Below are 27742 nucleotides of genomic sequence, written 5' to 3'. Positions count from 1 at the left end.
AGGTTACAACAAATATGCACCATGCTGCAGTACAGCACAAGCAGTACACACCACAAACACATACACCCACATGTACGTAGCACACCCACAGCTTGACAGGCACACCACGTGAAGGACAGGTGCAGATATGTACCCTTTGCAAACAGAAGATGTACACAAACGGCTACAAGTGCTCACAGGTTGCCCACTATGTTCACTTCACACACACAGTACACCAAAAAAAAATAGCACAGCAATGTCAATGGCATACACCATGCTCATGTAACGTAAGTCACACATAGGCACAGATCCCTCAAATCATGCTGTCTCTGCCAGACCAAACATCAAATGCCAGACACAACACCATCATTTCTGTACTGTAAACAATAAATGGCCCACCATGGGGTAGAGTCACTGTTAGACAATGCTGATCATGGATGCCATAGTGGGACCCTGTAGGAGTATGTAGGACATCAATGACCTTACATGCACTGTGCTAAGGGACACATTTGCAAAGTAGCTGAGTTCCATTCCACAGCCTGCTCTGTGAATGTGTGGACAATATAAATGCTGATTCATGTTTTGGAAGATATGAGAGACACTGGTAGTGATGTTGGTCATCCTGAAATAATGGGATACACACCCTTGGACACCTTATGGCTGGCTCAAACATCAGCTGCCACTAAGGATCACTAAGGGACCTATGTAAGAGCCCCCAGTACCATTGACATGGCCTGCACTGTATGTACAAGTTTACGGATGGCCACTCTTTTGTGACAAGAAGCCACATTGGGAATCAGCTAACCTCCCATGCAGCACTTAGCATGGAAGGGGCTTCCAATGTGTGTAGCTGCAGGTCTGTCGCCACAAGATACATAGCATTATGATGCTGACACAGATGTAGGAGTCACCTAAAACCTGATGCAGTGCCAACATCAAACACCAGGGGTGCAGTTTGCAGGTTGCAATAAGGAAATGTGATTTAACCTCATATCAATGTGCCACTTATGCATGCTGCATACTGCTGCACACACAGAAAGAGCCAATTGTCCATCAGAATTGTATATGTGTAGGATGGTGTCTCTTCCTGCATAGATACATCCACCCCCACAGGGCAGACAGCCAAGCACTCTGGCTCAAGGTTGTGTTATGCGTCTAAAAAAACCTACGCAAATTTCAAATGTGTCAAATAAATACATGTATAACTGAAAAACGTGACGCTCTGGGACAGGAAGTGATGTAATAGGAAATCCTGTCTTCAAGCATGGTACAGTGGGTGTAGTTTCACTTCCTCTTTACAGTCTGTGCCTTTCTGACTGTGTGGTTGTGTTTTAGAGCTGGTGGTTGTGTCTTGGTCGTGTATTGAAGTTTGTGGTGTCCCACCTGTCATGTCCTGGAATGTATTGTGTGCATTTTGTCCCAGTAGTTTTGTCTGTTTTTTGTCTATATTTGTATTTGTACTGTGGGGTGTCTGTCCGGGGTAGTTAAGCATTTGGGATAGTTGGGATTAGTTAGTGGGGTTAAGTTTCCATTTATTTTTATTTTTTCTTGGTATTTGGGGTTAACTTCGACCACATACAACATGTCTGGTAGGGGAGGCAGACGAGGATGGCAGAGGATGAGCTGGGTGGATTTGTGTGGCTTGTATGCCACTACCTGCCTATGATGCTAGAGGTGGGTGGCCAGGTCATCCAGGGATACTTGACCGTGGTCAGGCGGTTGTGGTGGGGCAAGGTGCTCCACCACCTGAAGAGAGTGACAGGAGCGGCAGGAATGAGCACCAGCTCAAGGATTGCTGGGCAGATGTGGTGGCCAGGTAGCAGGATCTGCTCGATCACCTAGGTGTTGAGATCGGCGAACCTGTTGGCGAACCTGTTGGTGAGTCTCCCATTGGCATTCTATTTACTGTTCACTGCTCTTGAACGACAGTAGCAGATGAGTTGGATTGCTGAATGCAATGCTTATGGACAGATAAATTGACAAAAACTGGAAAAGTCCCATTTAAGAAAGTCTTTGTTTAAGGTCCTAATGCCATAGGTTTCAGAGGATTCAGGTAGACAGAATTTCAGGAGGCGTCGTTGTTGATCTAAAATTTGCTCATTTCTTTTGTATGAAGAGAACAAAATATTTCCAAAATAGGATACATCAGTAAATGGATCCAGAGAGAAGACAACAGGGTCAGCCAACACGTGTTTCGCCCCAACAGGCGTGTAAGCCGGGGCTTTCTCAAGGCTGAAAGAAAAGGGAAACAGAATCCAACTGAGGATAATAAAGTATTAGCGAGAAGAGTTATTAGAAAAAGACAACACCGAAAGGTGAGAAGTTCTAGAGTACGTGCAAGGGGATCAGGTGCTAATTAATCCCAGATAAGAAGATACATGTGAGCATCATTGAAGGTAAGTGAAAGATAAGGAAGAAGATCAATCCACGTATAAAATACTTGTTAGTTATTGAGACTGATAAGAAGAGATAATGTAAATGTGTGAATTGGTAAGTAAGCTAGTGAGGTATAAGAGGAGTGTAGTAGGCATAACCTTAAAGTTAAAGACAATAAGTAAATAAACCGTAAGTGAGGGGTGAATGGTACAAACTGTGTACTACGTTATGATGCCTGTAATTAAAGTGAAGTATTTACAATATTATAAATGAGGAAGGGAGAGTGAAAAAATGTGCAAGATGAGAATTAAGATGAGAATTAAATGAGCTGGTATACCGGGGGTTTGACATAAAATCAGGCGTACTCTTAGAATAAAGTTCAGCAACATAAGTCACTTGTTGTATACATAATTGGGTATTTTCAATAATCTGCAATGAATGCAAACAACAGACATATAGGCCCGTATTTATACTTTTTGACGCTAAACTGCGCTAACGCAGTTTAGCGTCAATAATTTTTTCGCCGGCTAACGCCATTCTGAAGCGCCATGCGGGCGCCGTATTTATTGAATGGTGTTAGCCGGCGCAAGCAGACCGGCGCTGCCTGGTGTGCGTGGAAAAAAACCACGTACACCAGGCAGCGCCGGCGTAGGGAAAAATGGCGTTAGGGCGTCTTAAAAATGGTGCAAGTCAGGTTGACGCAAAAAAATTGCCTCCACCCGATTTGCGCCATTTTTAACGACGCCCAGACGCCATTTACATGACTCCTGTCTTAGTAAAGACAGGAGTCATGCCCCCTTGCCCAATGGCCATGCCCAGGGGACTTATGTCCCCTGGGCATGGTCATTGGGCATTGTGGCATGTAGGGGGGCACAAATCAGGCCCCCCTATGCCACAAAAAAAATATAAAAATAAAAATATTTATACTTACCTGAATGTCCCTGGGGTGGGTCCCTCCATCCTTGGGTGTCCTCCTGGGGTGGGCAAGGGTGGCAGGGGGGGTCCCTGGGGGCATGGGAGGGCAGCTGTGGGCTCATTTTGAGCCCACAGGTCCCTTAACGCCTGCCCTGACCCAGGCGTTAAAAAGCGGCGCAAATGCGGGTTTTTTTGACCCGCCCACTCCCGGGCGTGATTTTTGCCCGGGAGTATAAATACGACGCATTTGCATCGCAGTCATTTTTTGGGACGGGAACGCCTACCTTGCATCTCATTAACGCAAGGAAGGCGTTCACGCAAAAAAATGACGCTCTTTACTCCTACTTTGGCGCTAGGCACGTCTAACGCCAAAGTATAAATATGGCGTTAATTTTGCGCCAAATTTGCGTCGAAAAAAACGACGCAAATTTGGCGCAAACGGAGTATAAATATGCCCCATAATGTTTGCCATAAATATAAATCCAAAAAAGAGCAATAATACACATAAGCATTATAATCTGCAATACAATTATTAGCTTGGCCGTCACTCTTAATAGGATTCTAATAAAAATGGAGAAACAGTGTATCCTGCTAATGCGGTGAAACTATGACAAAAGGAACAATACGTGACTTGAAAAAATAGTGTGAAACTTAAAACAGGGAAAAGATTCGGGGAAGGGGCTTCTATTGTTCTGCCTGCCTATGAATCCCTCTCTTGACATGTGCATCACCTATTGACAACTGAGCTGTCACATTGGCCGCATCAACATATCGACTTGTCCATGCATCTGCCATCCAGTGTACCTACAACTCAAGGTGACTATGTTTACTATGTATTGGACCGGTAGGTGTGGTAATTCGGCTGTCAGTGTTGGGATCCTGTGTAGGAATGTTGGGAACTGTGGCACAGCTGACAACAGCCTACATTTGAACTCTATCCTTCAAAAGTGACCGGTGGCAATCACTAATGAGGTTAGGTACCTCTGTTTTGCACCATTGTGTTCTACTGGTACTCCCAGCTGACGATATTGCCCGAGAACTGTTTCACAGCCATTCCTGCTGTATGTAGTGAGTGAAGCATACATGTGTTCTTCATTTTTTACTTACTCAATGAATTGCTTGTAGGGGATGAGACCAGGATTGACATTTGTCATGTTGGAACCTTGTGTGTAGGTATGTGCCCCCATATTCCTGCACTCTTGTACTGACACTCTGTGACTAATGACATGGTCACACACACCACAATTCATAAGCTTAGTAGATGTGTCACAATCCACAAAGACATGCTGTTTGTGTAGGAGGTGTTTATTTACAAGTTTCGTAGTGCAATATTTACAATGTCCAGGTCAGTGACCCCGTTTGTGAAATCCATACAATTGTGGCACAACACAAGTCCATGGTTGAGGGACATGTCATCGGACATGCTTGGGTGAGTGTTGTTAAGTGCGGAAGAACAAGAATTGTCATTTGGTAAGTGAGAGATAATGACAGCCCATATCAAACATGTCAACAGTGTGTTGGTGAAGAGTGCACATATCCAACTGTGCTAACACTGGCATGATCTTGAGCACAGGGCAAAGGAAAACAATGCCCATGTGGCATGGGCTGGTGCTACCGGAAACTCTTACCAATGAAGATGATCTGTTCCACATCTTCATCCTCCGATGTGTGTGGTGTCGCCTCTGCCCTTGATGGTGGTGCTGGTGTGGTAGAGGGGGCCACACACACTTCAGTGGTTGGAGATGTGGAATCCCAATTCCCGGCAGCTGCCATCTTCGGAACAACATATGGCATCACTTTAGCAAGAAGGAGCTGCTAATTTTTGAGGATAGCAGCAATATCCTGGTGGTAGGCAATCATGTCTGCCCAGAGGGAGGCCACTTCCCGGTACATGGATTCCTGCTTGTCCTCAATCACGCAGCTGCCAGTTTGGGAGGTCAGTTGTTGTGGCCTCCCCCTCATGGCAGCAGCTATGTCCCTCAGACACTGCTGGACTCCAGGCACTGTGGAGTGTGTGCCTTGTTTAGCTGCAGTATGTTCATTGGCCGTAACGAGGCACATGCGTATATGCTCTAGGCTGGCTGCCATAGTCTCCATGCCCACCCACACCTCCTTGGCCAGCTCCTGCTGGACTCCTACCACTGTCCTCTCAAAGCTGGTCCCTGGGTCCTCGGAGTCCCCAGCTGTGTTGGTTCTGGCAGGTTGTACTATTGGTGTTGGGTGGGGCATCTGGGATGGCTGCTACATTATTTCTCCTCCTTGCGACTGGAGGTGGTGTCTGGAGGGATACCAGGACTTCTTTGAGGGTCTCTTGGCTGATGGTTGTCAGCTGGTCATCCAGGTCATCGGGGTACTCCAAGACAGGCAGATCAGCAAGAGACCCATTATCCTCTGCAATGAGATGGTATAAGATCAATCTTTCTGTGTTGTGACAGTTGACATGTCACGTCACTGACTTGCTGTTGGAAGCTCATTGTCATCTTACTTCCCAAACATTGTTCCTGTACATCATGGTTGCTGTCTATCAGGCCTTTGCCCCACCTGAGTGTCATATGAGGGGAAGCTCAGGTGGCACAATTGACTGTGTGATATCTACTAGGTGAGATGTATATCCGTTTTGTGGCTTGACACCATCTTGTTATTGTCAACCCTCCCCATGCATTCATTTGCATGGTTAGGCCTTACAGTAGGTGTTGCATTGGTCAAGCTGCAGCAACACACATGGCAATATGCCCCCGTCCCAGTCTTACATGTTTCACATACACCCGTGTGGTACTGAAACCTCGCACCACCTCACGGATGGCATTGCCAAGACACTATGCTGCTGTTTCCTTATGTTGATGTATGTGTATGTGTACTAGATTGTACAGCACACATGGACCTATCAGATTCCCATTTCATCTTCTGTCTGTGCTGGAAGGTGCGCCTTCCTACACAACTATGATCTGCGCCTCAATGCAGCCATACTTGCACTATGATGCAAGCGATGCAGCATAGTGGCAGTGCAGCTAAATTGACACAGGCACTTGGGTGGACCCAGGGATGGCCAGCATGGGTATAATTTTTTGCTGTGTACATCATTTTGTATATGACAGTGCCTGATGGTTAATTAGTTTATGAATATAGTCAGTTAACTAGAGTTGAACTTAGGTCAGTGCCTCGAGCTAGTTTGATGGTGATTCTGCAGGTAGTCATACTGGTACCTCATTACAAGTGCGGCAGTCCTATGACCACCTGACTGCCATTGTCTATATGACCACCCCAACAGCACAGGTGGTAATGGCACATGTTATCAATGAGGAATGCCCCATGGGCCAATGGCCTGGCAGGTTTGCAGCAGATTAAATAGTGGCAACGACACCTGTCTTTGGACACCAGACCAGTATTACGATCAACTCTACCCTCCAGGTATGTTCCCGCTTTTCCACCAGCCTTTGCATGTAGGTGAAACCCCATGCAAAGTCTAGTCTCTGCTCTGATGTCTTGGTCGTGTTGGTAGGGTTTAATTTACTATATGCAAAGGATGTTGTGATGACATAATCAGAGGCACAGTCATTAGACATGCCATCTATCCCATGTGCTGCATATGTACTTGTATCCATTTAGCCCTGGTGACTGACATATGTCAAGGTGGTGTATGTGTTGTGGTACATGGCACTACGAAGGCATAGGTACATGTGTAGCTTATGTCTGCATGGTGCAACTTGCTTCATGTGCAATGTGTCCCTCTGCGCACCATTGACATGCATTGTGTGTGTCCTATGTGCCTCCCCCTTCTTGCACTTGACAATTTAGCATTAATTTCCCCCATACAACTTATCCTGCATTTGTGGTGTTCCTGCGATTGCAGTGACCAGTTCCTCTGGGATGACCGCTGCAACCATCTCCTCCATCTCGTCCAAGTCCTCATGTGGTGCTGGACTACCACCTCCAGTTTGCAGTGCTGCCTTCCTGTTCCTTGCCATTTTTTCCTTTGTCCTTCGCTTGCAATCATGCCAGTGTTTCTTGCACTCAGTTGCGGTTCTCCTCACTTCTGCCACACTGTTGATCTTGTCTACTATCTGCTGCCAGATTGCCTCTTTCCTGCCAATTGACAATTTTGAGGTGACAAAGAGTTGATGTTGATACTCCGTCACCTCTCTCACCAGTATTTCATGCTCCTCCGCACTGAAACAACACTTTCTCTTTTTCTTCTCCCTCCCCTGGGTCTTATGTGTGTCCTCCTGGCTGGTTCCTGGTTGATTCGGGCCACCCTGGGGTCTCTCCTGGCTTTCTAGGTCCATTTTGCCTCTCCTTTGCACTGTTTTCTGCATTAGCGTCTAAAGCTCCTGGTTGATTGGGGCCACCCTGGGGTCTTTCCTGGCTTTGTCTCTCCTGGCTTTCTGGGTCCATTTTGTCTCTCCTTTGCACTGTTTTCTGCATCAGCTTCCGAAGCTGACACTAACACGGTTAACAATGGTGCATTTCCATTTTGCAACAAATTTACGTGCCGTAAAACAGGTTAGAGTCATTTTGCCTTACGACAAGGCGCAATGGTTAACATAAATAAAATTGACTCTAACCTTTGTTAACACTGTCTTGCGTCAAGATATAAATATGACACCCAGACGGTACTAAAAAATGGTGCTAGCCGGCGCTAAGCTTTTTTACACGAAACTACGTTTGTGCAGTTTTGCGTCAAAAAGTATAAATCTGGCCCGGAGTGTCTAGGAAAAACTGAAATGTAGGAGAATAAGTATTAGTAAAACTCCCTACCAACCGCATGACAAATACAGCCACTACTCTGCTAACAGAAGACTAAATTCATCATCTCATGTAATTGGGGATGGTATTACATTGTCTCTTTGTTTATCATTATGGTTTCTTCTTATTGGCCTTGAGTCCTTTCATTTGCTTTTTCACCCCTTTGCCTTTTGGTAGACTGGTTGGTCCAAGTAGCTGCTTTAGAATTGTCGTGACAAGCTGCTTAGCAACGTTAGTAACAGAACCGAGGAGTAAGGTGACTTGGAGGTGACTAGAAGCAATAAAGAAACTTGAGCCTAATTAACCTGCATCTTCGTTATTTTGACAAGGCTCATTGTAGCTTGTCTCTTGAATGACCAGGAGGATCGGTTATAGGGGGTCACAATTAATCTGGGTAGGCTCTGAATGTGATCAATAGGTCCAACTAATGTTTTGTGAAGTCCAGACGCTTTGAACCTGCTTCCGTTTTAGAGTTTCAAGGATTTCCCTTGTGTCCTGCCACAGCCCACAAAACATGTAAACTATCATAACGTCTGAGGAGGTTGGGTTCTAATTTTGAGGACCAGTGCACGTTGTTAGGTATAGCACACACCGAGTCCACAGTAAATGGAATTTTCAAGTGCTGTGTCTCTGGAGCTCTTACAGGATGTATTGGCACTCTCCTGTCACAAGTCTTGCGGGCACCTCCTCAGTCACCACAATCAAGGATATAGCCTCAACTCCCCGTGTACCTGAGAGGCCCACAATCAAACAGAGAACAAGATCCCGTGGGCTTCATAAGGGGGAGAGGGAGGGGGAGAAATGGAAGAGTACGGTGTTCAAATCTCTGTTGCTGGGTCTATTTTGCTGTTAAATTGTGTGGATAGGAGGAAACAAGAACACAAGAACTCGGCACTATCCTTTAAAGACAGTAACCCACAGTGGTGGCTGGTTACTTTTGAAAGTAGTGGGGCGTAAATGTTGGAGGTGAGTTGGACTTAGCAATTGAGTAAAGCAATAGAACCAAACTAATGTAAGGGAGGGATGTAAGGGGATCTCTCCCAGAGAAAATGTAGAAAAAAAAGGTGGAAAATAATTAATTTTAAAGCTTTTTTCGGTAAATAATTTTGCGGGGAAGCAATAGGGTTTATAAATTAATAGTATGGGTTCAATGCACATAGGAATGGGATGCTCCCCTGTAGACACAAGGAACACACTGTACTGGAATAGCACCGGGGTCCTGGAAAAGTGATGTTACAAATGCATAATATCATTAAACTGGGTAGAAAGTGCTCCTAAAAATGTAAAACTAATGGAAAAAATCAAAACCTGCATGATAGTGATGTATGCTGACACTCTGTCCCAGCCTCCTTATGTCATCAGTTGCTCTCACACAGAGAATTTAACAAAACAACATTTTTTTAAACTCCCGAGGGGGCAATAAAATGGGTATAGGTGTATGCAAGTAAATATAACATGAGTAAAGCATACATATAATTAAACATTTTGTACTTACCCCTTTATCGTACATCTGTTATCTGCACAGATCAATGAAAGGTACCAGTGTTTTATAGATGTGCAGAGCAGTTTTGGATTAGAGCCATTATAAGACAGAGCTCTCCAAGCTAGCGGAATGTAATTAATTTAGAAGAACAACCTAAGCCTTTAAACGTCAGTACCATTAACAGCCTCTGAAGGTCAGTATTCTTAGGAACAATAATACTTGCAAACCCGCCCCAGGCAGCGCATCACCCACATTGCCATGATGTGAAATAGGCCTGCTTGTCCCATCCTAGGGCATACGTGCGACCCAAAGCACAGAAAGGGAAACCAACTAGGCCTGTGCACAATTTGCAACCGGTCCTGAGCTGCACTTGGTGATGGGACCACAGTCAGACCCAGGCAACTCCGGCACATTTTGCCATATCAGCCACAATAATGTGAAGACTGATGTCAGAAGAGTGACACACTCATGTGATATGAAGAAAGACAACTTTAAAGAGACTTCAAGGGGAGCTTAGAAGAGTTCTATCAACCAATGCATGATAAATAGTACAGTTTTAAAACTTGTTACCTTTTTCTCACCTTCTTTCCCCTCTCACTTATCTGCATTTTGTACTAATCCTTTTTTGGCTCGTGTTCCTCTTTTTCTAACCAAACAACCTTGACACTTTTCTAGACCTCTAGAGAACACCTACAATGCACCTCCACATTCCCTTCCTTGCACCCCTCATTGCTGTTTGACGGAATTCCACAAAGCTCCCACAGTGCAGCTCTACAGACGAGCAGCATACACAACTGTTCCTGTAGGATTTCTACAAAGTTCACACAGTACATGCCCGGTGCCAGGGGCCTCAAGCTCATAAACACTAGCAACCAGCACATTGTTTAAAAGTAGCAAAATTGCAATGTGGAGACAGGAAATGGGTTCACTGTCCAGGCAGGCCTGAGAAGAGCAATTTTACAGGCATCATGCTGCCCTGTGAGCTGTGCCTTTCCTGTCCGGTCAGGAGGGTGTAACAGACTTCACTCACACACTCCTACCTTCCCATTCACACAGTTTCTCGGATGGTCATCTGAGCAGAGCACCTGTGTCTGCACGTCATTTTTTTGCGCTAATTATGTCAGTCAAAATATCAAATTATACTCAAGGAGACGGGAAAAGCTATTACTTGTGACTGGACAAGGAAGTAAAGAAACTGTCTCTCTCCAGCCTGGTGCCCTGACCCAGCTGCGTCATACGTGCTGACTAGCATTATTAACAGATCAGGGCTGTCTGTCGGCTGCTCCAATCGCATTCACTGGTTTACATTCTTTAAAGAAGTGTGCACACTGAAGGCATGTGTGCTGTCAGACAAGACACTGGACAGAGTTTAATTGAACAAGGTAAATGAAATCTACATACAAAAGCACTTACTATTGAGTCAGCCCAGCTAACGGACGCCACGGCAACAGAACACGGGCTGCAGCACTCCTGTGTCTTCGGGATTGAAAACTGCTGGCCTCCACCCCTCGGGACTCATCAGCCAAACAAAGGCACACAAGCATTGGAGCTGGAGAAGCCAGCTTTCCATTGTAGATACCCACACCTACATCATCCCCTTGGGTCTGCCAACCCTTTTCCATTAATTGAATGGAGTTCTTCAGACCCCACCCAGGGCCAGAGCACTATACGCCCAAAATCAAGCCTCTGCATCACTGATAAAACTGGTCACACCTTCCACAGTGATGTCACTGCCCTGGTTTGTGCCTTTAGGGCGAGAAGATTCATACTTGCTCACCAAATGCTAAAGGCGACGCTAACTTTTCATAAATCAGGCCGTAAGGGACATATGTATGAACAAATTTTCCCATAAACACAAAATGGGGGAAAACCCTTTGATACATCTGGTAATAGGCTTAAATGTTTTTTAGAGACAATATCCCACCACACTACTTTACATACTATGAACGCTCCTATGGATACCCAGGATACTACTTCAGTCACTACATGGGGGAACCCGTGACCAAGAAGCATTTTTAATGGATTGCACAGAATGAGGTAAATTCTGCCCTCTTTTTAAGCAAACTCTATAGAAATGGGCAATACTGTGGCACATAAGTTCACATGGAACCATGGAACTTGACACTTTGATGACTAATCAAAACAAGGTGCGCCCTCCAGCTTTGCACTTTTGTACCTAGAATTGGGGAATGCTTCTATATCATGCCACTTGTACTGTTTAAGATAGCAGCCCAATGTGGATGGGTAAGGAGAGTTGGTGGGTATTTGTGTGTGTGCATATAAAAAAAAACATGCATCTAGAGCTTAGCCGGTTTCTGTCCTCGCATATTGTTCTGCAACTTTGTACAGTGTTTTAATTTCTAACGGCCCTGTTTTCTGACTTTTCATGTCTCTGTTTCAGAACTGGCTAACAGCGATTAAGAAAGCATTTATTATTAACTTCTCTGCTTGCTCCCTGCAAAAAGTAAGCAACAAAAGCATGCAGAGTTGGCTGTCCCAAACCTGCTGATGATATGTGTCATCTTGGGAACAAAGAAACAGATTCATTAATACTTTGGCCCATATTTATACTCTGTTTGTGCTGGATTTGCATCTTTATTTTTTACGCAAATCGAGCGCAAACTTAACTCCATATTAATATTTTGACGCTAGACCCATCTAACGTCAAAAATATAGAGTTAATGTCATTTAAGGATGTGTGAAACCCCCTTGCGTCAATGAGATGCAATGTAGGCGTTCCCGTCCAACAAATGACTCAAACACCCTAGCGTCATATTTATCCACCCAGGCAAAAATGACACACGGGTAGGAGGTGGAAATTAAGAATGACGCTAAACCCGATTTGTGTCAAAATGTGACCTGGGTCAGGGCAGGTGTTAAAATGAGGCAAACACTTGCAGACACCACACAACTAACAGTACGTACCAAACATGTACATATGTCAGACATTTCTGTAGTCCACACACAAGTCACCATGAAGTCATAACCAACAATTAATGACATATGAGGGGTAATATATCCTACATAGCACTCATCAGCCATCCCCAATGATACGTGAGTTTTGTTTGTCATGTGAAATGTAATGTCCCCTGAGTCAAACAATTACACACATCACATGAGTCAACACATTTTACAAACACATACCATGACTGTTGTAGATCACTGATTGCCATCAGGTGTAGATACACATTTGGCACACATTCATACATTTGCATGACGTCCAAAGTATTGAATGCCATTTCTTGAGAAATACACACATAGTTGTTACAGATCATTCACACCCAAAACACAAAGTTGCATGCTCTACCACATGTGGCCAAACACTAAATTACACACTGCAGACCATACCATCTATATTCATGTTGATAGGGGGGGCATTCATGTTCAATATTGGAAAATCACGCAATCACAGATAGCGTAAACAAATCCTGCAAACCCAAACTACCCATACATGGGCCCTTAGCATGAATTCCACCTGCGTACCACACACATGCGGATAGCCATTGAAATTGAAGTAGACAGGTAATCTGTGGTATTGTGCCCCACATGTAGGTGATGCGTCGAAAATATTTACGCAAGCATCATTTGCGTCAAAAAAATACACACATGCTCGAAAACGGGCCAAAAGGGGACAGGAAGTAATGTAACTGGAAATCCTGTTTACAGGCATTGTACAATGGGTGTACTTTCACTTTCACTTTACAGTCTGTGCTATTTCTTGACTGTGTGGCTGTGTCTCGGTGTTGCTGGTGTCTTGATTGCATTTAATGTATTTTGTGGTGTCTCTCTTGTTGTCTTTTGTGAAATCTGTTTGTTTCTAGTACCTGTGTGTGTGATTTGGTGTAGTTTAGTGTCTTTCATATTGTATTTGTACTGTCGGGTGTCTGTCTGGGGGTTAGGTTAGTTGGGTTAGCTGGGGTTCTTAGGTTTGGGCTGTAAGTTTCCTTTCTTTTCATTTCTTTTCCTCTTTTTTTCTACATTATCTGTTTGGATTTGTTCAGGGACATGTCGGGAAGGGCGAGGCTGACACCCATGGGGGAGGAGGAGCTTCAATCAATCAATCTTTCTTTTTCTTTTATAACTTTATTTAGGCTATAAGCCATAAAAGTTGACAATACAAGACATAGCATGATTAGGAAACATGACACTTTAAAAATTATAAGAATATAAACAGCATTGTTTTTAAACATTTTTGTTTTTACAAAATCTCACGGCGTATAGAAATATTAGATCGTTAAAATTTGGCTTCGATCAATTAAAATTTATCAAACTAAATAAATATAATCTTAAAACCAAGTTATTAAGAACAGGCGATTATAAGAATTCTAGTTCATGTCTCCTATTTTTTTTTTTTTTAAAGAACCTCACCACTGGGGAACCAATTTTGTCATTTATCTCAGTTATCTGGTATAAAAAAGAGAAAATTACATAATTTACTTTTTAAGAACCCTAGATAAATAGTGCGGTCACAGGGTTATAAAAACATACAGTTCATCATTATTCTTTAAATCTACAAATCCAGACCCTTGAGGCTTTAACTTCATCCGGTTAAAAACTGATATATTAAATGAATATAGTCTAAAAACAATGTGTTGGGATTAAACGTTTATGATGATTCTTTTGTTCTTATTGTCCATGCACTTCGCAGGTATCCCACAACAGAAAAAACTATTTTATCATTTGTGTCAGTTGTTAAAAGTCGTAATGCCGTATTCCATTCCCTTATCCCGATTGCCCTACATAATGGAGCAATCCACTTTTTCCTAGGTACCAGATATCTAGGGCAGAAAAACATAAAGTGCGCGAGTGACTCTTTTGTCTTTTGACAATGATGGCAGTATGTTGAATTACAGTCCTCCGGTCTCCATTGTGCTGTAAATGTCTTGAGCGGAAGGGTCCCTAGTCTGAACTTAATAAATAGTGTTTTAATGTAGGGAGGATTTACATTATCCATGTAGGTCTCAAACTTGGGGCTACATTTGTGGTCTAAGAACTGCAAAGTCAGACTACCATGATTTTTTAACCAAATTTGAGTCAGAATGATCTCCCAGTAGCGCCTTTTTACACGTTCCTTTATTTCCTTTGCCAAATTATGGGGAGCACTCCACACCTCCTCCATTTTGAGAAGTTTGCACATGTCTCTGATGTGTCTGAACCAAGGGATCTTTAGTACGCTGTCATTTGCGAGAAATTCATCTAGTGCTGTGTGAAGAGTGGACCGGCCCTCTGAGGTCCAAAGACGAATCCAATACATTATAGGTCTTAATGCAATTTCATTGTGTATTTCGTTTAGGGCTAAGTCAAATCTGAGCGGAGTGAGAGGGGTGCTCATCGGCAACTTCAGGAAGTTCCGAATAAACCGGTTTTCTACCGTAGTCAGACACCTAGAGTTGGTGTGTCCCCAAAGCTCAGCACCATAAATTGAGGCCGTTACTGCCACTGCTTTGTAGACGGTGATTGCAGGTGTTATCTCCCCTTCACAAGTATTAGCTATTTTTCTAGCTATCACTATAGACCTGTGCCTAAGTGCTGTCAGACTCTTCTTAATCTGTGCCGACCAGCGTTGGTCGTCACTTAGCCTAATCCCCAAATAATCAAATTGTCTGACTCTCTCCACTGGTTGGCCTGCTATCGTCATTTTTCCCCTGAATAGTTTATGTGGGTTAAAAGCCATGAACTTAGATTTTGTTGGATTAATTTCAAGGCCTCTGTTGGAGCAGAAATTATAAAAAGTGTCCAATTCATTTTGCAAGCCCATAGGTGTTCTTGAGATTAGTAAAGTGTCATCGGCAAACATTAAAATAGGGATCGGGGTTCCAGCTAATCTTGGGGCATCATGATTACAGTGTAACAATTGGTCCGCAGCACCGTTTATGTAGAGATTAAACAATGTTGGTGCCAAGATGCAACCCTGCCTAACCCCTCTATTGACGGGTATGGCTTCCGTTAGGTCGCCACTATCTGACCAACGTACGTGAGCATAAGTCCCTTCATGTAGATATCTAATCAGTCTTAGTAGTTCGCTATTGGGATGATAACTCTCCATAACTTCCCATAATGTGTCCCGAGGTACCATGTCAAAGGCAGCTTTTAAATCGATAAAAGCTACATACAGTTGTTTTTTATTGAGTGACAGGTATTTCCAACAAAGGAGGTTAAATCTAAATGCCTGGTCTATTGTGCTCACTCCTCTTCTAAAGCCTCCCTGAAATTCGGAGAGAATTTGGGAATCCTCTATCCATGTCTGTAGTCTGTTCAGCCCTTGCTTAGTAAAGATCTTTTGGCTAACATCAATAAGATTGATAGGCCTATAGTTGTTGGGTTGTTCCCTTCGCCCTTTCTTGTAGATAGGGACTATGACTGCTCCTTGCCATGTAGTAGGGAGTCCTCCCCCCCTCAGTATCTCATTACTAAGTGCATTTAGGTACAATGACCACGTTGTTGGACGGGAGAGATATAGATCTCCTGGGATGCCATCAAGACCAGGGGCCTTTCCCTTGCGTGTAGATTGGAGAGCCTCTGTTGTTTCTTTTAGGGAAAAGAGGTCCAGATCAAATTTGGGTGGTGTTATGGTCTCCCACGTTAAGGTATTGCCAACTGGATCGTTAGGTTTTAGTAGGGGTGTACTAGTACTATTGGTATGTGGTTTTCTATATATATTTGAAAAGTGCGTCATCCACGTTTCTGGTTGGATAACAGGGTAGCTTTCCATTTCTTGGGGGCTACTTTTGTCTGACACTAATTTCCAGAATAGATTAAAATCCTTCTCCTGGAGCGCCACAACCATCCTATTCCAATTCCTATTCGCCCATTCTTTTTTTGCGTTTTTAAGTGCATCTTTATATACAGTCCTGGTCTTCCTTATCTCTCTATAATTCCCTTCTTTAAGTGCTCCCAGTAACTGTACCTTAGCTTGACGGCAGGGGTTGGAGAACCACCTTGGGGTTTTAATCACAGTCTCTAACCGCTTCCTTATTGTCTGGAAATGAGATTTTAATCGGGTGATCAAGGTATTGTGGAGATAGACCAAGTCTACCGATTTGATATTTATGTGCTTCAGGGGAGAAAGTGTTGTTGCAACTGATCTATAGATCGCTAGCTGGAAATTTACATCGCTTTCAACCCGATCCCATTTCACATTTTCACGATCATTGGTCCTAGTGAGGGCACTATTTGAAGTCCACGTTGACAGTGTCTTAGAACTGAATAAGATAGTGGAGAAGGAGGTGCTTAAGGCTAGATGGTCACTATCAGTACGAGGGAGAACTATCATGTCAGTTAGGGATTTCCAGAGGGCGTCATTTACTAAAACATAGTCCAGGTGGCTAGTGTATATGCCTCTCCTATATGTAGGTGACGCCGGGTTATCTGATCTGGTATTCCCATTTACTATTCTTAATCCCTTAATTTTTATTAGGTCTTCTAGTAGTTCTGAGGCTCCTCCTTCTTTCTTGGATGTAATTTGTACCGGCCCTGATCTATCCCATGAGTCTGTGAGTTGAGTACCCTCTTGCTGATTGCCATCTCTGTGATTCAATTTCATATTGAAGTCGCCCGCAACAATTAGGCCCCGTCCATTAGGTAGGCAGTTAAGAAAGTCTACTAATGAGCTCATCTGGACGGTCTGGGTCCTTTGGGTGCCAGGTCTAATATATAAGTTTACAATTATTATGTTAACAAGACCTTTAACGGTACTGATTTCAACCGCAACAGCTAGTAAATCCCTTGTAGGGGATACTATCTCTTTTACTTTTGGGAACAGATCGTGTTTTAACCAAGTTATCAGACCTCCTGAAGCCCTACCTGATGGTGATGGAAGTGCAGCCTTCTGGAAGGTCCAATAGCCTTCTCTATTTATTACAGATGGCGCCCATGTCTCCTGTAATAAAATGATGTGGTGTTGGTCTATAAGTCTACACCAGTCAGGATTAGCTGTTTTCTGAGTCAAGCCTGCCACATTCCAAGATAGGATCTTAATCGGTAAGTCATGGTCATACCCATTTTCTGGTAGATTTTCCCTAATCTCATATAAACGAAATATTTCTTGCTGGGACTTCTCCTTTGGCGAGCCACTACAATATGTTTTAGGCTCTGCTCCCAGGATATTAAATAAGTCATTTTTTGTGTTATAAGGGTCGGGGTTGGGTATGCCATCGCTCCCAACTTCAACGGCGGGAGCTTCAACGGCAGGGGCTTCACGTCAATCTATGTCTGAAGTATGGCTATGCTTTCGATCCCTTCTCTGCGGGCAAGGATACTGGGCCATTATAGTGTTGATTCTCTCTTGTGGGAACCGATTTGTCAATGATTGAGGAATTCTATGAACGAGTGTCATTTGGGAAGAGGTACCCGGTCTCATTCTTTCCTCAAGTGCCAAAAGGCCCTTGACTAAATTCTGACTGGTCAATTTTATCCCTATGAGATCTAATGTTGGACCTGTTTTTGTGAATCTCTGCGCCATGACTATATCGTCCCTTAAAATGGATCTACACTTCTTTGTCCTTCTTATCCAATGTATAACTTTATTTTTAAGAGATTCCCCTTGTTCGAATTGGTCTTTGCTTAACTTGGGAACGTTTGTTATGTAAATATCATAATCATTATGTCTAATCTGATTTTGGAGGTTATTTCCCAAGAAGCGTTTGGAGCTTTTATCTAAGTGTCCTTCTCTGTGCATCTTCCAATTAGTCCCTGTGTCCAAAGGTGGATTGTAATTATTATGAACACACGCTACAGGAAGTGCATTGTTGCCCCCTTGAGTAATCTGTGTTACCATTTCGACCCATTGACCCTTACACCTCTGTGGGATGGGTGGTTCCGATATTACAACTGACTTTGGCAAGGAGTTAGGGTCTACTTTTTGTGATGTCTTCCTTATGTCCCCAATTACTGCAGATATACCGTCCAGCTTCTCATATATCATGTGGGTGAATGATGTTAGATGTTCTCTAAGACTTAAGATTTCATCTCTTATCTGTGCTAACTGGAAGTCGGCTAGATGTTCTTTCTGAGTAGGTATGACTGGAACTGGCTCCTCAGTTCCTCTTAGGGTGGGTCTCTCTGATTCAGCTGGCGATGGTAGAACAAGGGGTAAGAAGGGGTAAGAAGCGATTATTGCAGTTTGGCAGGGGGGATACACCATCTTGCTGGTTAGGCAGATTTAATTTAGGGCTCTCTGTTGGATTCTTATGAATTTCTAACTTCCTAAGTTCTGTGCTGGAGCCCTGGGGTATAGATATCTGCGGGTCTCTATGCACAGGAGCGAAGAAAGATTTTATATCGTTAGAGGAGGAAGGAGCATCTTTCCTATGAGATTTTGAGGGTTTAGTGGCTAACAAACTCTCCACTTCCTCTATAAGATCGTCAATTTGGGTGAGCGTGCAATTTTCGGCCAATCAATCAATCAATCAATTTATTCATAAAGCGCGCTACTCACCCGTCAGGGTCTCAAGGCACTGGAGGGGGGGAGCTATTGGTCGAATAGCTAAGTCTTGAGGTGTTTTCTGAAGGTCAGGAGGTCTTGGGTCTGGTGTAGCTGGAACGGTAGGGAGTTCCAGGTCTTGGCGGCAAGGTAAGAGAAGGATCTTCCTCCGGTGATGGTGCGGTGAATGCGAGGGACGGAGGCGAGGACGAGGCTGGCGGAGTGGAGCTGGCAGGCGGGGTGTGGAAGGTGAGTCTGTCATTGAGGTAGGCCGGACCTGTGTTGCGGAGGGCTTTGTGTGCGTGGGTGAGTAGTTTGAAGGTAATCCTCTTCGATACGGGTAGCCAGTGTAGCTCTCTGAGGTGGGCAGAGATGTGGTTGCGACGTGTGACGTTAAGGAGGAGTCGGGCGGAGGCGTTTTGGATACGTTGCATTTTCTTTTGTAGTTTAGCCGTGATTCCTGCATAGTGCACGTTGCCGAAGTCCAGTCGGCTGCTGACTAGGGCGTGGGTGACTGTTTTTCTGGTTTCGAAGGGAATCCATTTTAGGATCTTGCAGGGCATGCCGAGGGTGTTGTAGCAGGAAGAGGAGACTGCGTTGACCTGCTGAGTCATGCTGAGTGCTGAGTCAAGGTTAATGCCCAGGTTCCGTACTTGGGTGGTGGGGTGGTTCCGAGGGAGGTGGGCCACCAGGAGTCGTTCCACGCGGAGAGGTCGCTGCCGAGGATGAGGACCTCTGTTTTGTCTGCATTTAGCTTGAGGCGACTTGAATCCATTCAGTCAGCGATAGCGTGAATTCCCTTGTGGAGGTTGTTTCTTGCTGTTGTGGGGTCCTTCGTGAGGGAGATGATCAGCTGGGTGTCGTCTGCGTAGGATACTATGTTGATGTGGTGGGATTGTGCGATGTTGGCGAGGGGAGCCATGTAGACGTTGAAAAGTGTTGGGCTGAGGGAGGATCCTTGAGGGATGCCACAGACGGTTTTGGAGGATTCGGACAGGTAGGGCGGAAGGCGGACTCTCTGGGTTCTGCCGGAGAGGAAAGAGGAGATCCAGTCGAGGGCCTTGCCGCGGATTCTGGTGTTGTGGAGGCGTGTACGAAGGGTGTGGTGACAGACGTGTCGAAAGCTGCGGAAAGGTCCAAGAGGATGAGCCCTGCGGTTTTGCCTTTGTCGAGCATGGTCCTGATGTCATCTGTGGCAGCAATGAGTGCGGTCTCCGTGCTGTGGTTCTTACAAAAACCGGATTGGGAGGTATTGAGCGGTTTGCTGTCTTCCAGGAAGCGGGAAAGTTGGCTGTTTACGATTTTTTCAATGACCTTCACTGGGAAGGGGAGGAGGAAGATAGGTCGGGAGTTGGTGGGGTCGTCTGGATCTGGTTTGGGTTTCTTCAACAGGGCGTTGATGTCGGCGTGTTTCTATCTCTCTGGGAAGGTGGCTGTCTCGAAGGAGCTGTTGATGATTGCGCAGAGGTGGGGTGTGATGATGTTGCTGGCTTTGTTGAAGATCTGGTGCAGGCATGGGTCCGAGTCGGAGCTGGAGTGGATGGAGGCCATGGTGTTAATGGTGTCTTCATTGTTGACGTTGGTCCAGGAGCAAAGATGGTTGGTGTTTGATGCGTTGGGTTCGTGGTTGGCTGTGGTTGGCTGATGGGTCAGGGGTTCGAAGCTGTTGTGGATGTCTTCGATCTTTTGACGGAAGTGAGTGGCGAGGGAGTTTCAGAGTTCCTGTGATGGCGAGGGTTCGTGGGAGCAGGTCTTGGGGTTGGAGAGTTTTTTGATGATGCCGAAGAGCTCTTTGTTGTTGTGGGCATTGGTGTCTATTCAGATTTTGTAGTTAGTTCTTTTGGTAGTGCAGATGAGCTGGTTATGTTTGCAGATGGCAGTCTTGAGGGCGGTGTGGTTGGATTCGGTGGGTGCAAGGCGCCAGGTCTTCTCCATTCTTTGACAGCTTGGGGGCTTTGGGTGGCTGGTGTGCCACTTCCTACCCTTGATGCTGGAGATGGGTGGGTGGGTGATACAGGGATATCAGAAAGAGGTCAGGTGGCTGCGGTGGGGCAAGGTGCTCTACCACCTCAAGAGTATCTGCCATACAAGCAGGAATGAGCACCAGCTCAAGCATCGCTGGGCTGACCTGGTGGCCCGACAGCAGGATCTGCTGGACACCTGGGTGTCGTGATCGGTGGCCCTATTGGTGAGTATCACATTCACAAATGTGTACAGTAGAATGCTCCTGAGTGACAGTAGCAGATGTGTTGATGTGCTGCATGCAATGTTTGTCGCCATGTTGAATGCAAGCAGAACAAAGTGTTAGTGTCCCAGTACTGAGATGAGTCCACATGTCTATACATGTTAACAAAGCAGGCCTGAGGTTTGTTGAGTCATGTACGACTATCACTTAGGGCCACATGGTCAAAGCTTTTTTTTACTGTCACAAATGGCCTAGTTTTCTGAATTTGCACATTTATATCAAGAAAAAATATTTATTCAAATGCACATACCCAATTTTGCCATTCACAACCACATTGCTGAATCACAAAACAGGGTTTGCTAGTGGCATTTAGGAAGGGGCGTTCCCTTCCTATTTGCGACTCGCAGTCAGATGTATCATTGTTTGGTGACCGCAAATACCGTGACAAAACAATTACAGTTACCACCAGTTTCAAGCTGGTGGTAACCCATTCGCAAAGGATTTCAGGACCCAGACATATCCAGTAAGTGTGATAATTTCTGTCCCGTGTAGTGACTGCCACTGTTGTGTGAGTGATTTTTATGTGTTGCACTCATTACAAGATATGATGAGCTGGCACATGATCTGATATCTTACTAGGCTGGATGGTAACATTCACAAGCAGAGAGTCATATCTTGGGAGTCTTGTGCTGTGCAATAGGCAGCAGTGTGTGAACAAGGTGATTTGTAGCCACATGTAGGTCCACATGTGACTTGGAAGTGCCCCAGTGTCAGTATATTGGCACTGGGTCATACCTTCATTCTCACAACACAGTAATGCATCAGTTTTCCACACAAAATTGGGCATCCCTGTATTGTAATGTACATGTAGGACTGTATGGGTAAGTGTCCCCCAGCACCTAGCCCCATAAGTTGTACTCCATTTATGTCACACTTATGTGGTATGTAATAGGTGTGCATGCAGGTCAAGGCCAGACGTGTGCTGGCATCAATGTGGTTTATTTTGGGAATTGTGTTGGCAGATCAGGTGTTGATAGTTTTCCACAACTGGACATACGAATGTAGATGTGAATGATCTATGGATATCTTATTCCTAGGTGGCAGCCCTCCTCACATGTGTTCCACTCACTAAATCCATGCATAAGTGGACATGCCTTTGTGGTTGTCCTTGACAGTTGTGATGATGTATTTTATGCCCATCCCCCCAGAGGCACAGGGGTAGGTGAACAACATATATGTAGGAAGATGTGATGGTCACAGTGTAGATTACAGTCATCTCATTCAAGCATGCATGTGTCCCAAACAACACTGACCCCTCGTGATTAGCAACTGCATACCATCCTGCCACTCACATCTACCATTCACTGGTCTTGTGTGCTTTGAAGTTGACTCAGATCATAAAGAGTAGTGGGCCTGGCTCAACTGAAGTAGTTGCTGCCTTTGCATTGTGACATATTGCACTAAATCAATGCACAAATCACTTCATTTGGTCCAACTATTGTTGTGCTTTGCTGTAGTGTAAATGACATGATTGGTAGGCAGTGTTGCCATTATGTTCATCTGGGACATTGTATTATCTGGACTGTGATTCGGACTGCATGTGCAAATCGAGGCAGAGTGTTAGATTATCATCTGTACATGTATCACACAATGATGACACTGATGGTTGCCTGTCTCATTTTTACAGCTGCCAACATGGATGTTGTGGAAATCAGGGTGTTCCAAAAGCAGGCAGTGCAATATCACCACATCTCGGATGTTGAGTCTGGGTACCGCAAGATGGCACAATGCTATCAAAGAGAGTGAGCCACAGGGGAATGGCGGGCTTTCAGCCAAGGAGGACCCGCATTGGCCACAATGAGTGTAGCCATCACCACACCTACACAAGGGGCCACAGCTGCCACTGTCACATCTGCCCCACTTGCTGCACCATCAACCTCTGCACCACAGCCCACCACGCCTGCTGCAATGGACATATCGACAATAGGGGAACTCCAGAGGAACATAAAAAGGTCCTAAAAAGCTGGACAGCATACAGAAGGATGTTAACAGGAACACAAAGAGACTGAAGGCCATCAAAAAGACACTGAGGAGGGCCAACCTCTGACCTCTTGCCTCCCCTCACCCCTAGTGCAGTCCCCTCCCTCATCATTCCTCATCCTGTTTTGTAGTGGGTTTAAGGGGGTTAGTGATAGGTAAGAGTAAGGTAGTTTAGATAGGATACGTTTAGTATTAGATAGTATATGTTTATGTTAGTATATGTTGTCCTGCATGTGTCTCATCATATAAGGGGGGTGGGGGGCAAAAGTTTAGAGTGTGTTGTTAAATGTGGTAAGTGAGCTTAGCACAGGGTAGTTAGGGCCAGTTGTGGGTAATGTATATTTAGGATAGATTAGGTTAGTATAGGTGTGTTACATCGTTTTAAGTTCAGTTCCATACATAGCTAATAGAAATGTAGGTACTCCCTTACTGCATGTGTCATATGCTTGGGGCTCAGGGTCTTTGCATGAGTGTACAGTGCCAATTGTCTGTTGGCCTGTGAATTCTGACCTGCATCCACATCCCTCTCTTGACATGTTAATTCCCACTTCCAACTGAGCTGTCACATTGGCAGCTACAACATATCTAAATCTCAATGCATCTGCTATTCATTGTACCCACCAATCAACGTGACTATGGTTCCCATGTATTGGACAGGTAGGTGTTCTTTTTAAGCTGTAATTGTTTGGATCCTGTGTCATGATGCTGGGCACTGTGGGATGTCTGCCTGCAGCCTGAAGTTCATTTCAACACTGCTAAACTGAGTAGTGGCAATTTCAGATGAGGTCAAGTATAAAAATGTCACAGCAATGTGTTTTACTTGAACTCCCAGCTGACGTTATTGGCAGATTACTCTCACACAGCCATTCCTGCTGTATGTAGTGGGGGAGGCATGTATGTTTTAAAGCAAATGTCACATACACAGTGACTTGCTTGTAGGGGATGTGGCCAGCACTGACGTTCGTCATGTAGATATCTTGTGTGTAGATATCTGTCCACATTATTTCTGCACTCTTGTATTGACACTCTGTGACCATAGACATGTTACACGCATCACAAATCTCCAGCAAAGTAGATGTGTCACATTACATGGAGACAAAGTGGTTGTGTAAGTGCTGTTTATTTTAAAGTGCTGTAGTGCAATATTTACATAGTCCAGGTCTGTGACCCCATTAGTGTAAACTTCCACTGTGACGCAACACAAGTACAACGTTGATGGGCAGGCTGAGGTGATGTGTCGTTCAGTGCAGGGGAACATGAATTGCCAATGGAGTAGTGAGAGACAATTGCAGTCCATAGTGGAAAGGTTAACAGTGTGTGGGTGAAGAGTGCATGTCATCAACTGTAGCAACAATGGCATGATCTCATTCACCAGACAAAGGGAAGTCACTGCCCATGTGGCATGGGCTGGTGCTACCGGGTACTCCTATGGGTGAAGGTGATCTGTTCTACATCTTCATCCTCTGATGTGTGTGTCGTCTCCTCTGGCCTTGATGGTGGTGGTGGTGTGTTTGAGGGGACCACACACACTTCAGTGGTTGGAGAAGTGGACACCAAATTCCCGGCAACTGCCATCTGTGGAACTACTTATGGCATCACTGCAGAAAGGAGGAGCTGCTGAATATTGAGTATGGCAGCAACATCCCTGTAGTAGGCAGCCATGTCTGCCCTGAGGGAGGCCAGTTCCCAGTGCATGGAGTCCAGCTTGTTGTCATGCATGCAGCAGCAAGTTTGGGAGGGCAGGTATTGTGGCAACTCCCTCAAAGTAGTCATTAGGCCCCTCACACACTGTTTGACTCCATGCATTAGGGATTGTGTGGCTTGTTTGGCTGCTGTCTATTCAGTGGACATAATCATGCGCATCCCCTCAATGCTGGCTGCCATAGTTTGCATCCCCACCTGCACCTCCATGGCCAGCTCCCGCTGTACTCCCACTACTGACCTCTCAAAGGTTGTCCCTGTGTCATCAGAGTCCTCAGCTGTGTTTGAGCTAGTAGGTCATTCTATTGGGGTGGTGGATGGGTCCTCTGGGATGGCTGCAACATGTATGCTCCTCCTTGTGACTGGAGGTGGTGTCTGGAGGGTTTCTAGGACATCTTGGAGGTTACGCTGGCTGATGGTTGTCAGCTGGTCATCCATGTCATCAGAGTAGTCCAGGACATGCAGGTCCACAGGAGAGCCATTGTCCTCTGCAATGAGATATTGTACAATTAGTGTGTCTGTGCCAGTTGTAATGTGACATCACTGACTTCCTATTGGTGATACATTGTCATCTTGGTTCCCATGCATTTTTCCTGTTATTAATGTTTGCAGTCTCTCAGCTCTATGCCCCACCTGCATGTCACATGTAGTGAAGGCCAGTTTGGGCAATTGTCTGAGTCACATCTTCTAGGTGTGGGTTCTGTACAAATTGTGGATTGCCACCTTCTTGTCCTCACCAACCCTCCATCTGCTTCCATTTGCATGGTGAAGCCTTGCAATTTATGATTGCTGGTGTGCTGATGCCACAGCACCACACATGACAATATGGCCCTGTCCCAGTCTTTCATTTTTCACATACACCTATGCGGTGGTGAGACCTAGCACCACACCATGCATGGCATTTCCATGAGACAATGCACGTGTTACCATTGCTAGTTTGTCATGTTGATGTTTGCGTATGTGTGCTACATTGCATTGCACTGATGGACCTGGTAGATTTCTGTTTCCTCTTGTCACTGTGCGGCTGTGTTTGCCTTCCTCCACACATATGTCCTCCTCCTCAATGCAGATGTCTTTGCAATATGATACCTGAGATGTTGCATGGTGGGATTGCAGCTATTGTGACAGAGGCACAGGGGTAAACCCTGGAATGGGCAGCATAGGTATGAGATTGCTGCTGGGTACTTCATAATGTATGACAGTGCCTGATGGTTATTGAGTCTATGGACATGACCAGTTGACAGGAGTTGCACTTGGATAGGGATTGATGGGGATTCATCACGTAGTCGTACTGAACCCTCATTTCGAGTGTGTTTGTTCCATGGGCACCTAACTGCCATTTCCTAATTGATCAGAGCACACAGCACAGGTAGTTGTGGCAAAAGTTGTCAATGGGGAATGCCCATTGAGCTAATGGCCTGAGACTGGGCATTGTCCTCTAGTTTACATTCTGACAATACCAGCTGTCCTGTGACACCAGACCAGTTTTACGTTCCACCCTACCCTCCTGGTCTGCTTCAGCATTTCCACCAGCCTTGGCATAGCGGTGTACCTCCATGCAAAGGTTGTTGGTGTTGTGTGGTGCTGTGCCCCTGGATGCCCCTGCACAGACCATGCACCTGGCATGGGCAGTGCAGGTAGTCCCATGCCCTGCCTCTTTGCCCTTTCCACTGCCTGATTTGCAGGGCTGACATGCATTGTGTACTAGGTATGTGCCTCTCTCTTCTTGCACTTGACACTTTGGCTTTTTGGTCCCCCATGCAACTTACCCTGCATATGTGTTGTTTCCTGATAGTTTACGCTGTCCTGTCCTGCGATACCAGTGACCATTTCCCCAGGGATGATGGCTGCAACCATCTCCTCCATCTCGTCCAGTTCCTATTGTGGTGCTGGACTCCCACCTCCGGTCTGCAGTGCTGCCTCCCTGTTTCATGCCATTTTCTCCTTTGTCCTCCGCTTGCAGTCATGCCAGCATTTCTTGCACTCATTGAGAGTTCTCCTGACCTCTGCTACACCGTTAATCTTGTCCACAGTCTGTTGCCAAATTGCCTCTCTCCTTCCAATTGGCAAGTTAGAGGTGATGAAAAGTTGATGCTGGTGCTCCGTCACCTCTCTCACCAATATTTCATGCTCCTCTGTGCTGAAGCGACACTTCCTTCTCTTGCCTCTCCCCTGGGTCCTGCCTGTGTCCTCCTGGCTGGTTCCAGGTTGTCTGGGGTCTCCCTGTGGTCTCTTCTGGCTTTGTGGATCCATCTTGCCTCTCCTTTGCACTGTTTGCTCCATTTGCATCGCTTTTTGACACTATTGTGGGCAAAAATGGCGCATTTCTGTTTGGAACGGGTTTACATGACGTAAACCGGATTAGAGTCATTTTTCCTACGTTAACGTCATTTTGCTTTACAGCAAGGCACAATGGTTAGTGTCATGAAAAATTACTCTAACTTCTCCTTAGCGCCACCCAGCATCAAAGCATAAATATGATGCACGGGTGGCTTTAAAAAATTGTGCTAGACAGCGCTAAACTTTTTGACGCAAGTATAAATCTGGCCCTTTGTGCCACTGCAAAGCCAACTAAACTGATGCAAACTGGTGTAAAGATAATTTACTTCCCAGCATACTGGAAACATGTGCAGAATTGTATGTCACCTTGCTATAAATGCTCCCTATCAAGCCATGGAAATGTGCCTAAACGAACTGCTAAGTAGCAATGTGCTCTTCTTTGCATTACTTTGTGTTAAGGGGCGACCCCATGGGTAGTACACTTGTATCCTGAAGCTACCACCGGTGGTCTTGATCCAAAATCCTAACTTCTAAAAGTGGTAGAAAGGGCTTAAAACAAAAAAAAATGCACTTCCTTCAGGCAGGCGCAAAGTAGGAGAAACAATTTTGTCTCCAAAGT

The sequence above is a fragment of the Pleurodeles waltl genome, chromosome 5 (genome assembly GCF_031143425.1).
Source record: "Pleurodeles waltl isolate 20211129_DDA chromosome 5, aPleWal1.hap1.20221129, whole genome shotgun sequence".
NCBI classification, from domain to species: domain Eukaryota; kingdom Metazoa; phylum Chordata; class Amphibia; order Caudata; family Salamandridae; genus Pleurodeles; species Pleurodeles waltl.
This window is presented reverse-complemented; position numbering follows the sequence as displayed.